Here is an 11,531-nt window from a genome sequence, read left to right on the forward strand (position 1 = left end):
CCTTCTGACCCCTATTATTGATTAGGGTTACTTTAGCCAAAATTCCACTTGTAACACTGAAAGTTTTCCTAGCTAAGAGCCCATGATCATCAATAACTGGAACGGCTATTTGTACTGCATTGTTGGTTAGCCTAGATTCTATTCGACTTGGCATAGGAATAATAGCAATTTGATTATTAGCCATATTTGTATCCTCCTTCAATACCCCATCATTCAATTGCTTAGCCTTCATAGCCTCCTGGATTGCCATGAATTGCAGAGAATACACATAACCCAAACTAGTGTTTCCTGTAGATTGACACCTAGAAATTACTGTTCCATTGCCTTTAGGCATGCTAATTGCAGTTGTTTGATTTGTTAACCTCATTGTATCAACTATTATGTCAACATGAGCATTCCGACTTGTTGATCAGCTGAAAACTCCACCGGATCACTTCCCTCCTTAGCCAAAAACTAGACAGTAACCTTAGGAATTACTGTTCCATTGGCTCCTTTCTTAGCTGAAGCTTCACCAACTGATCCACCTATGTAAGTAACCTCCTTATGTGTGCCTTGACCTGCTCAAATCATTAGATTAGCTATTGTTTGACTAGCCCTTTTCCTTGACTCAACCCTAGTTTTTTGACATTCTAGGGTTTACTATAGCGATATGGCTCACATCTGCTACCACTTTCTCAAACTTGTTATCTCTTTCTTCATTGATTCTGGTACTAAGAATTATGGTATTGTCCTCCTCCATAATCTTAACCTCATCACTCCATAGCTATGTTTCAGAGCTATCCTCCACGTTTTCCCCATTCTCCTTGGAATCTTCATATGTTTATGATGAAATTTCATGGCATGAAGGATTAACTGTAACATTCATCTCCCTTAATTCCTCCTTACTCGTGCCAAATCTTCTATGTACCCATTCAATTGTACAATCCTTTTTATTATACTCCTCAATCCCTGTAACAGTAGGATTAGGTGTCACGACCCAAGTTCTCCCTCTGTGAACTGTCGTGACGGAACCTAGTCTCTACAACTAGGTAAGCCTAACAAATTGCGGAAAAGGAAATAAAGATACAAAACTAGCAAAATTACGGGTAACATAATAAAGAAGTTTAAAATGCCGCTCGGCATATATAATATCACTCTCTCAAACTAAACAAAACACTCCCAAAACTCGGAATCTCATGAATCACAAGCTAGAAAAATACATAGTGTTCTAACTCCAGAAGTCTAAACAAAAGTAAATACAAGATGTCTATAGCTAAAAGGGAGAATAGAGAGGGACTTCTAGGTCTGCGGACGCGGCAGATATACCTTGAAGTCTCTGAAATCGCCTCGCCTCATTGATAGTATGGCTGAGCAGAGGAACATGGATCAGCACACAAAAAACATGTGCAGGAAAGGGCATGAGTACACCACAGCGATACCCAGTAAGTGCCAAGCCTAACCTCGGTCGAGTAGTGACGAGGAAGGTCAGGGCCCTACTGGTTATATAAATATATAATAAGGTAAAATAGTATAGAATGTGACAGTATAATTAAAGAGGCTAACAGTCAAATAGAAATGAAATCTCAGAAAGGAAATAACTCAGTAAGCAGTGATAACAACAGGGGATCTCCCAGGATAACGTCTCATAGTCCCAAACATAAATGTGCCGAGGATCTCCCGGGATACCGTCACGTAGTCCAAGAGTAAATAACCAGTACAGGGGGATCTCCCATATACCGTCCCGTAGTCCCAAATATAAATGTGCAGGGGGATCTCCCGGAATACCGACCCGTAGCCCCAAAGTAAACATGCAAGGGGATCTCCCGGGATACCGTCCCGTAGTCCCAAAGTAAACACACAACAGTCTTAAGAAAGAGAATCTACAGTTTTATTCAAATTGTACCAAGAAACAGGAAATTCTACTCTAAACATGCTACACAGAATCCAAGTAAACAGTTAAAGCAAATAAGACAGTTAAGTCACATAAGCATACTTTCCTAAGCTAAACAGGAGGCTTTAAATACAAGTATTGCTCAATTAAGGGAAAACACGGATATTTACTTAATGAAAATGGGGGTTTTCAACAATTAGCACGTGTACATGCTCGTCACCTCACGTACACGACATTCATATAACAATAGTACCTAAATCCTAAGGGGAGTTCCCCCACACAAGGTTAGGCAAGCCACTTACCTCGAACCAAGCTCAATCAATCCGAAATCACGCTCTTGCCACGAGTATCCAACTCCGAGTGGCTCAAATCTAATCAAATCAATTTCATAATGTAAATATAACTACAAACAACGAGTTTAGCTAAAGGAATCGAAGTTAAGAAAGAAAATAGAAAAACGCCCAAAAATCCTCCCCGGGCCCACGTTTCGGAATCGAATAAAAGTCACAAATTATGAACACCCGTTCACTCACGAGTCTAACCATACCAAAATCACTCAAATCTGATACCAAAATCTCGATCAAAATCTTAAAATTCGGCCTAAGAACTTTTCTCAAATTTTCCCAATTTTTCACCCCAAATCTGAAACTAAATGATGAAATTAAGCTTATATTAGTGGGATATAATCAAAAAGGAGTTAGGAATCATTACCCACTGACTTTCTCTTCAAAAACCTCACAAAATCTCCTTCTCCCGAGCTCAAAATCAAAATTGATGTTATGAGCTTCCAACTCGCGAAATTTCATATTTCTGCCCAGCGATTTTTGCTTCTGCGAGGGGTCTACTGCACCTGCGGTCCCGCTTCTGCGGTTCCTACTCCGCACCTGTGGAATTTCATTAAACGGCCAGCTTCCGCACCTGCACCCCTTTACTCGTAGATGCTGTTCCGCTTCTGCGGTTCTTGGGCCGCATCTGCGACCATAGATCTCCAAGCCTCAGACCGCATCTGCGGTTGCCTAACCGCTTCTACGGCGCCGCACCTGCGGTCCAAACTCCATAGGTGCGAAACCAACAGGTTCAGCAAGTTCAGCAATTGCCTTAGTCCAATTCAACTTCCGTTAAGCATCCGAAACTCACCCGAGGCCTCCGGGACCTCAACCAAAACCAGTCCTAAAATATCATACGAACTTAGTCCAACCCTCAAATCACATCAAACAACGCCAAAACCACGAATCACCCTCCAATCCAAGCCTAATTAACTTGAAATCCCAAGAATTCTACAACCAATGCCGAAACCAACCAAACCATATCCGATTGACCCCAAATTTTGCACACAAGTCACATTCAACACTACGGAACTATTCCAACATTCGGAATTGGATTTCGACCTCGATATCAAAATTGCACTATCGATCCGGAAACTTCGAAAATTCAACTTTTGGCATTTCAAGCCTAAATAAGCTATGAACCTCCAAAACACAATCCGAACACGCCCTAAGCCCAAAATCACCCAACGGAGCTAAGGGAATTGACGAAATTCTATTCCGAGGCTGTCTTCACACTGTTCCAACTACGGTCCAAATTCTAAAGCTTAATCTCTCATTTAGGGACTAAGTGTCCCAAAAAACTCCGAAACTCAAAACAAATCTTCCTGGCAAACCACAATAGCAGCAATAAATATGGGGAAAGCAGTTAATAGGGGACCGGGGTGTTAATTCTCAAAATGAACGACCGGGTCGTTACATTAGGAGCAACCTTTTTCACAATTTGCACTCCATTCTTTTCCGGATAAGTTTTCAATAGAACTAGGATTTGCCTTCTTTGCCTCATTCTTCTTCTTATTTAACACCTTTTCCACGTCTTCCTTTTTTATTTGCTTTTGCATCTCGATCTCACCTTCTTCTAACAAAGCAAATTGATTGCTTGTTTTTACTGGATCATTCTTCTCTTCTTTCTCAGTACCAGCAGTATTACTAGTTGTCCCCTTTCCTTTTGACTCCTTGTGATCATGTGTTGGCTCAGTAGACACAACCTTCTCATTGTTGATTATGTATCCTCTACTGTCTCGTTAATATTTGTTCTTCTTCCTTTGCGTCCATTCATTCTTGGTAACACCTGGTGCAGGTTTGACCTGCACCTTTCCACTTGCCAATACCTTTGTTATAGAAGCTGCAGTCCCAATCACCTCACCTTGCATCACAACAACCTTCTTCTTGTTCTAATCCTCACCCTCTTCGTTGAGCTTCTTATGTAACTCTGGGTGAATAATCCAGCATTCCTTTTCATTATGCCCCAGCTTCTTACCTGTCTTACCGTACTTAGGCATATAATCATATTTGATTTTAATCCATTTTGATTCCTCAGGGCCAGTTTAATCTTCTTCATCTATAATTTTAATCATTTGAGGAAATGTATCTAATAAGTTTACTACTTTGACCTTAGCACAACTAGGTCTTGCGCCATTTTGAGTGGCCAAATCAACATGAAGAGGTCTGCCTATAGCATTAGCTAACGAGAACACAAATTCCTTACCAAAAAAGTTGGAGGGAGATCTAGAAAAGATATCCACGCAATAGCAATAGGTGTTTCCTCATCTTGCTTCCACCATGGACTCCACTTGATGCATCTCACCTTCTAGAAATCTCCTTGTGCTTTCAAATAAAATGCCGGCTTGGACAATAGATGAATGTAATCCTCCACAAGAGATAGTTTGATAAGAACATGTGTATCTTCGATCAACCCAATCGAACATGGAACTTTAAGCTCACACTGAATAGGAATAACTTTCCTTAGTTCATGAATTACAGGTTTTCCATAAGAAAATTTTTCCAACACTGTCAGTTGTAATCCTTGTTGCGCGATTGACTATTTTACTTCACTCTTCTTCCACCAAACAAGAGGGCTCGCCATGTAAATACTCCACAAGTTTGAGTTGCACGTTAGGGTTCTGCATGGAGGCATTTAATGCTTGTGGTTTTAGTAGATTTGGGTACTGTTGGATTGGACTAGGGTTTATAGCTGTTTGGGGGGGGGGGGGATTGTATAAAGTTAAGAGACGACTTACCAACCTTAGAAGGAGGCTGGTTAGTGGCCTAAACAGCCATGAAATCTAGGGTTTAGACGATCAGCGTAGGGTTTTTCTCTCAAGTTTTTCATGAGAGAGAAGAAAGCATTTTAGAGAGAAGAGATCGTTTTTAAGGAAACTATTATAAAAAAAAAAGAAAAATATATATAAATAACTTCAATATAGAGATATATAACATTATAAGACTTATTTATTTTTTGAGATGATAAAGTTTTTGAATAATAATTCATATGGTCATGCTATATGGATAAGATCATGTAACTAAAAATATTATAATTTCCAGAAAAATATATATAAATAAATTCAATGTAGAGATACATAACATGATAAGACTAATTTGCTTTTTGAGATGATAAAGTTTTTGAATAATAATTCATATGGTCATACTATATGGATAAGATCATGTAACTAAAAATATTATAATTGATAAAACTAAAGACAAAAACATAAACAATAATTTCAAGAAATATATAAATATATAATTTAACTTATTATGTAGTAATTTTAATATATTAAATAATTAAATAATAACTAATCTTTATTAAATTAATATGATATATGAAGAACACTCAAAGTTAATAGGACAAGACACATAAGGAAAGATTGGCTACTTTAAAATAATTAATTTTATCTGCTAAATCCTTTCAATGTAGAAGTCCTAATACTTAATATTTTAAAATTAATTTGAAATTTTACCTTATATACTAATATCTAGAACTTCCTAACGGTTCCAATATCTTGAATTAATAGGATTGTTTGACATACAAGGAAAATGATAAGTTAAAATAATTTAAAACTACACAATTAGCATATTAGGATAAGTAAAGTGTAGTTCGTGGCTGACCGTTTCCAAATTATTAAGTATTTAATTAAATTTTCCAAAAATGTTAGAAAAACACCCAAAGTTAATAGGACTAGACATAGAAAGAAAAAAAATGTTAAGAATACCTATTGTATAAACCATAAACCATATACATATACATATGGGACGGTTTCGAGGGAGGCCTCGGACACGGACCCCGCCTTATGAGAATTCCTATACACCGATGGTGCATCCAACGCATCGGGGTCCGGATTGAGTCTCGTACTCGAAGTCTCCACAGGCGAAGTAATTTGCCAATCCATAAGGTTCCCGGATATGAATAACAACGAGGCCGAGTATGAGGCCGTAATTGATGGTAAAGGCTAGCACTCAAGTACGGAGTAAAACGACTTAAACTACACTGTGATTCCCAGCTCGTGGTACACCAAGTCACAGGGACTTTCCAAATCAAGTAACAAAGACTGCAAAAATACCAGACCGAAATCTGCAAGCTGCTGACCGAGTTCGACGAATGCCAGCTCGATCAAATCCCACGAGCACAGAATGCCGAGGCAGATGGCTTCGCTAAACTAGCCGCAGCCACCAAAAGCATCACAACCGGAGAAAAAAATGTGATTCACCTCCTCAACTCAACACTGGACCAAGTCAAGGTAAGAACCATATACTTAACTCGTGACTGGCACAATCGCGTTATCGCATACTTGCACGACGACACACTCCCAAGCGATAAAAAAGAGGCCAAGAAACTGAGAATGCAAGCAGATAGATACAGTATCCTCCACAACAACCTATATAAGAGAACTTATGGCGGCCCTTTAGCGAAGTGTCTGGGCTTGAACCAAACTCGGCGCATCCTTGAAGAAGTCCCGAAGGCCATTGCGGAGCTCATTCCGGCAACCGAGCACTGGTCAGATGCCTCATACGGGCAGGATATTATTGGCCCACCATGAAAATAGAGGCCGCAGACTTCGTAAAAAGATGTGAATAGTGCCAAAAGTATGCCCCAATAATTCAATAAGCAGGCGAACATCTCCATTCGGTCACCTCGCCTTGGCCATTCATCAAATGGGGAATGGACATCGTGGGCCCCCTCCCAGCAGGGCGAGGTAATGTACGATTCCTTTTGGTTTTAACTGACTATTTCTCTAAGTGGGTAGAAGCAGGAGCATTCGCACAAATACGGGAACAGGAGGTAATCACCTTTATATGGAGAAATATCATATGCCGTTTCGGCCACCCCAAAGAAATCAATTGTGACAACGGACCCCAGTTTATGGGAAAGAAAACCGCCGAATTTTCGAGAAATGGCATATCAAAAAGATACTATCAACCCCGTACCACCCTGCATGCAACAGGCAAGTAGAGTCCTCCAACAAATTGATACTAAAAATCATGAAGAAGAAGCTTGAGGGATGCCAAGGGACTGTGGCCGGAAGTATTAACAGAGGTATTGTGGGCCTACCGAACAACTCCGAAAATGAGCACATGAGAGACGCCCTACTCTTTGGTCTACGAGATTGAGGTAGTAACACCAGTCGAGGTCAGATAGCCCAGTCTAAGATACTCCCATGAGAGCCGCACAAGCAATGGCGAGAGCAGAAGGCAAGAACTCGACGAAGTTGATATGGCCTATATAAGAGTGATCGCCTAAAAATAAGCAAGCAGAACACTATTATAACAAGAAAGCAAAGGTCACGCCACTCAAGGTTGGGGAATACGTACTGAAAGCTAAAAAATCAAGCGAGCAAAGATCCCAGGGAAGGAAAGCTGGGAACAAATTGGGACGGTCTGTACAAAATCAGAGCAAGAGCAAATAAAGGATCATTTCAACTAGAAACAATGGAAGGAAAGCTACTACCAAACAACTGGAATATCAGCCACCTCAAATACTTCAATTTCTAAGAGAAAAAGCATCCCCCAAGTCGTACTCTTTTTCCCCCCACTTGAGTTTTGTCCCAGTTGGGTTTTCTCAAGGAGGTTTTTAACGAGGCGACGAAGTGAACACTCCAAGTCAAAGTATGCGAAGGCAACGTTGTGGTTACTATTACTCGACCTCTTACTATTCTCCAGATCGACCAATGAAGGGACTAGATAGACCGAGAATAGGACTGGAACGCCAGCCAACACCCAAAATTCTGAAAATTTCTCCAAGTGTGTAACAAATGCAACAATGTCAAGGAAATAAATTTTACACTTATAAGAATATTTTTCTCGCATTCAGGTTATGTTCGACCTTGGTCGAACTAACACCTACCAGTCTCGGCCATAATTAAATTCACGTTATGTTCGACCTTGCTCAAACTAATACCTACTGACCTTCGGCCATAATTAAATTCAGGTTACGTTCGACCTTGCTCGAACTAACACCTACCAGCCCTCGGCCATAACTAAATTCGGGTTATGATTTGACCTTGCTCGAACTAACACCTACCGGCCCTCGGCTATAATTAAATTCAGGTTATGGTCGACCTTGCCCGAACTAACACCTACCAGCCCTCAGCCACAACATTATGTTCGACCTCGCTCGAACAAACACCTATCGACCCTCAACCGAAATTTAATGAAAGGTCACGACCAAACAAGTTGATGATCTCAGCCATGTTTCGACACATAAAGAAAGAGCAAAGGAAGCCGAACAACAGAAGCAAAGAAAACATACAGAAAATAAACCACAGGAAAAGAAATAGGTACAGAGAACAACTTTGGCATTTCATACTTAAAACGTTTTATATAAAGGCTCGTGGAGACGCCGCCAAAAATACACAAAAGTCTACAAAAAAAAAAGAAGAAGAAAAACTACAGATCACCATGATCATGATCTTCTGCACCTTCACTGCCTTGGCCATCAATACCCTCGCCACCTCGATCACCCCCACCTTCGCCATCCTCTCCCTCAAGATAAGCGGTGTCATACCAAGCATCCTCTTCGAGCCGATCTACGCCTTCATCATTGTCCTCACCGCCCTCAGGTGGGGCGGGATTGTACCCGCAAGAAACTCGAGCTTCACGAGCCTTAACACGAACATCATCGAGGGAGACCTCGAAAACAGACCCCGCCTTATGAAAATCTTGATACACATCCGACTGATCCTCGGCATGAATCCATTCCTCGTACAATTCCTGAGGAGCGCTGGGAAATTCCGAAGTATGCGAAGAAGAGGGATGCACGAGCAGTTGAGCTTTCTTAGCTTCTAATGCGACCACTCGATCATGAAGGAGGGTGTTATCCTTCTCCGGCTCTCTAACCCTCCCCACTAGCCGATCCTCCTTAACTTTCTCCGTGTACTAGTCATACTCCCGCTCGACTTGGAGAGTGTTGTTCGCTAGCTCAAGCATCTCCAATTTCCTCTAAGTGTCCTAACAGAAAGATTCTCAAGCTCGCTCTGCTTCTCAGCAGCTTCACCATTGAGGCCCTCCATCTCAAGTTAATCCTTCTCATCACATCCAAATTATCTCATCGTAGTCCTTAGTCATATTATACTCATACATGTCTATCTCGCCACTCAATGAGCCATCAATCCAACCACTAGGGACGCTACCAGACATAGAAGTCCAAAATCACATGCCCATATAACTGAAACTATCGAGCCAAAGTTGCGGTCTATACTTGGAGAAAAGTCCTATATATTGGCCTACCATCACAACATAGAAAGCATCAATCACCACATCTACGATAGCATCAGAAGCCGCTGGTGACAATATGACCTACGAATGGATGGGGAGAAATCAATGATATAGACTTCTAGCTGAAATAAAGTTGCACGATGAGGAAAGAAAGAAAGGAAAGTTTCCTAAATGTCTTTTAGCCTCTCAAAGATAAGTATGGACGTCATTATATCGATCCGCAAGACTCTACTAGACACTTGACCATGACTTGTAGAACCTATAAACCTAGAGCTCTAATACCAACTTATCACAATCTGGAATCCCACCAAGTCGTGATGGAACCTAACCCAACCTGATAGGTAAGACAACTAACACAGACACAATCTAAACTAGAAATCATCAAATAATTATCAATATAAGAATGTTGAGATCAATACGACTATCTCAAGGACTGTTGGTACAAGCAATGAATCACTAAGATTTTACAATATCGATGCAAAGAATATACAATATTTGTTTGAATATACGTAAATTGAAGTACAAATCCTAACTACCGTGAACAAATGGAAGCTTGTATCTACACTGCTGGCACATCTTCAATGCTAGTCTTCATTTTTTATAGCAGCTCAGCTCCAAGATCTGCACGCAAGGTGCAGAAGTGTAGTATAAGTATAACCGACCCCATGTACTCGATAAATATATTGACTAACCTCAGTGAAGTGGTGTCAAGATTTTTAATTCAAAAATCCTCATTTTGTATAATATTTGTTGCTCAATAACATGTATAATACAAAGAAGTATCTAAACAAGCAGTCATAGAATAACGAATATCAATAATAAAGGTAGTCATAGAATAACCAATATCAATAATAAAGGTGCACAAATGAAGTAGAGGTAATAATCATGCTTTTCAAATTAAATAGGTTAAAGCAAATACAACTGAATATGCACCAAAAGGCATTTACTCGAATACTTCCATATAAATGTAAAGTGTCAATACTTGACAATGATCCGGTTCCAGGGCAATTTTTATAATTGGCTTTTATATGAGAATATTTACATGAGTCCGGCATGTCAATGTATGATGATGACTCTTTCGTATATCAACCCAACACTCTCCAAGTGTCTAACAACTCACTAACAAGTCTCATGTATATGTATAATGCATTAACTAGCATATATAGAAGATATGCGTGAATAAAGCATGTAAAGTGCATGAATATGCACAACAAATTCACTTGAATGGTCAAAGCTTCTACCTTTATACTCAATAACTCATCACATAGGATCCCACATCACAATAAACTAGAAAACCATCGGTTCCCCACAATCTGTTGTACGGTATCAAGAGAGAAATAGTAGAGAGAGAACCTAGGAGGATGGATTGATATCCACACGCTGCACGGCCAAAGCCTTGTGCATTGAATGTAAGAAATACCGTGCTATAATAATATCGGTGTTGCCATAATCAAACGGTAGAGACCTCGTGCTACAACATCAATAGCATTACAATGACCGCACCATGGAAACCTCGTTGCAATAGCTATAATAATATCACAATATTTGCACGCCAATGACCTCGTGCCATACATTTAAACTACACATACAATTTACGTGCCATAACCTCAATCCATATCAGAAAACCATATGCAGGAATGTATACATATGAATAGCAGGTAAACGTATATAATACACCTGGGCAGAGGAATAACCATGCATGTGCTTATGCACGATACAAGAGATGATATCTAGATACGATGTATGCCTATATGTACGTATGACTACGGACCCAACATGCATTACTTCATCCAAATAATCATTGTTCCCAAATAAGCATCAAAAGCCACACCATAGTCTTTAACATGGGTAAGGAAACTCAAGTAGTCATACAACAGGTTAAGACATAACAGAAGAATAACAAGTACGGTTATGTATTCATAATATACATATAACAATGTCTAAATCAAGTATATTAATAATCTCAGGAATAGCTCAACATGCTTAAAATAAGGTATCATTTGCCTAAACTCTCTAGCATGGTTTATTGTGCTCACGTAGTCATTCACTCAAGTAAGGCATAACGTAATCTAGAATCTACCACAGGCATGAATGGCCATGACACATGCATATACACTTGTCACCGCGCA

Source organism: Nicotiana attenuata, chromosome 10 (genome assembly GCF_001879085.1).
Source record: "Nicotiana attenuata strain UT chromosome 10, NIATTr2, whole genome shotgun sequence".
Classification (NCBI taxonomy): domain Eukaryota; kingdom Viridiplantae; phylum Streptophyta; class Magnoliopsida; order Solanales; family Solanaceae; genus Nicotiana; species Nicotiana attenuata.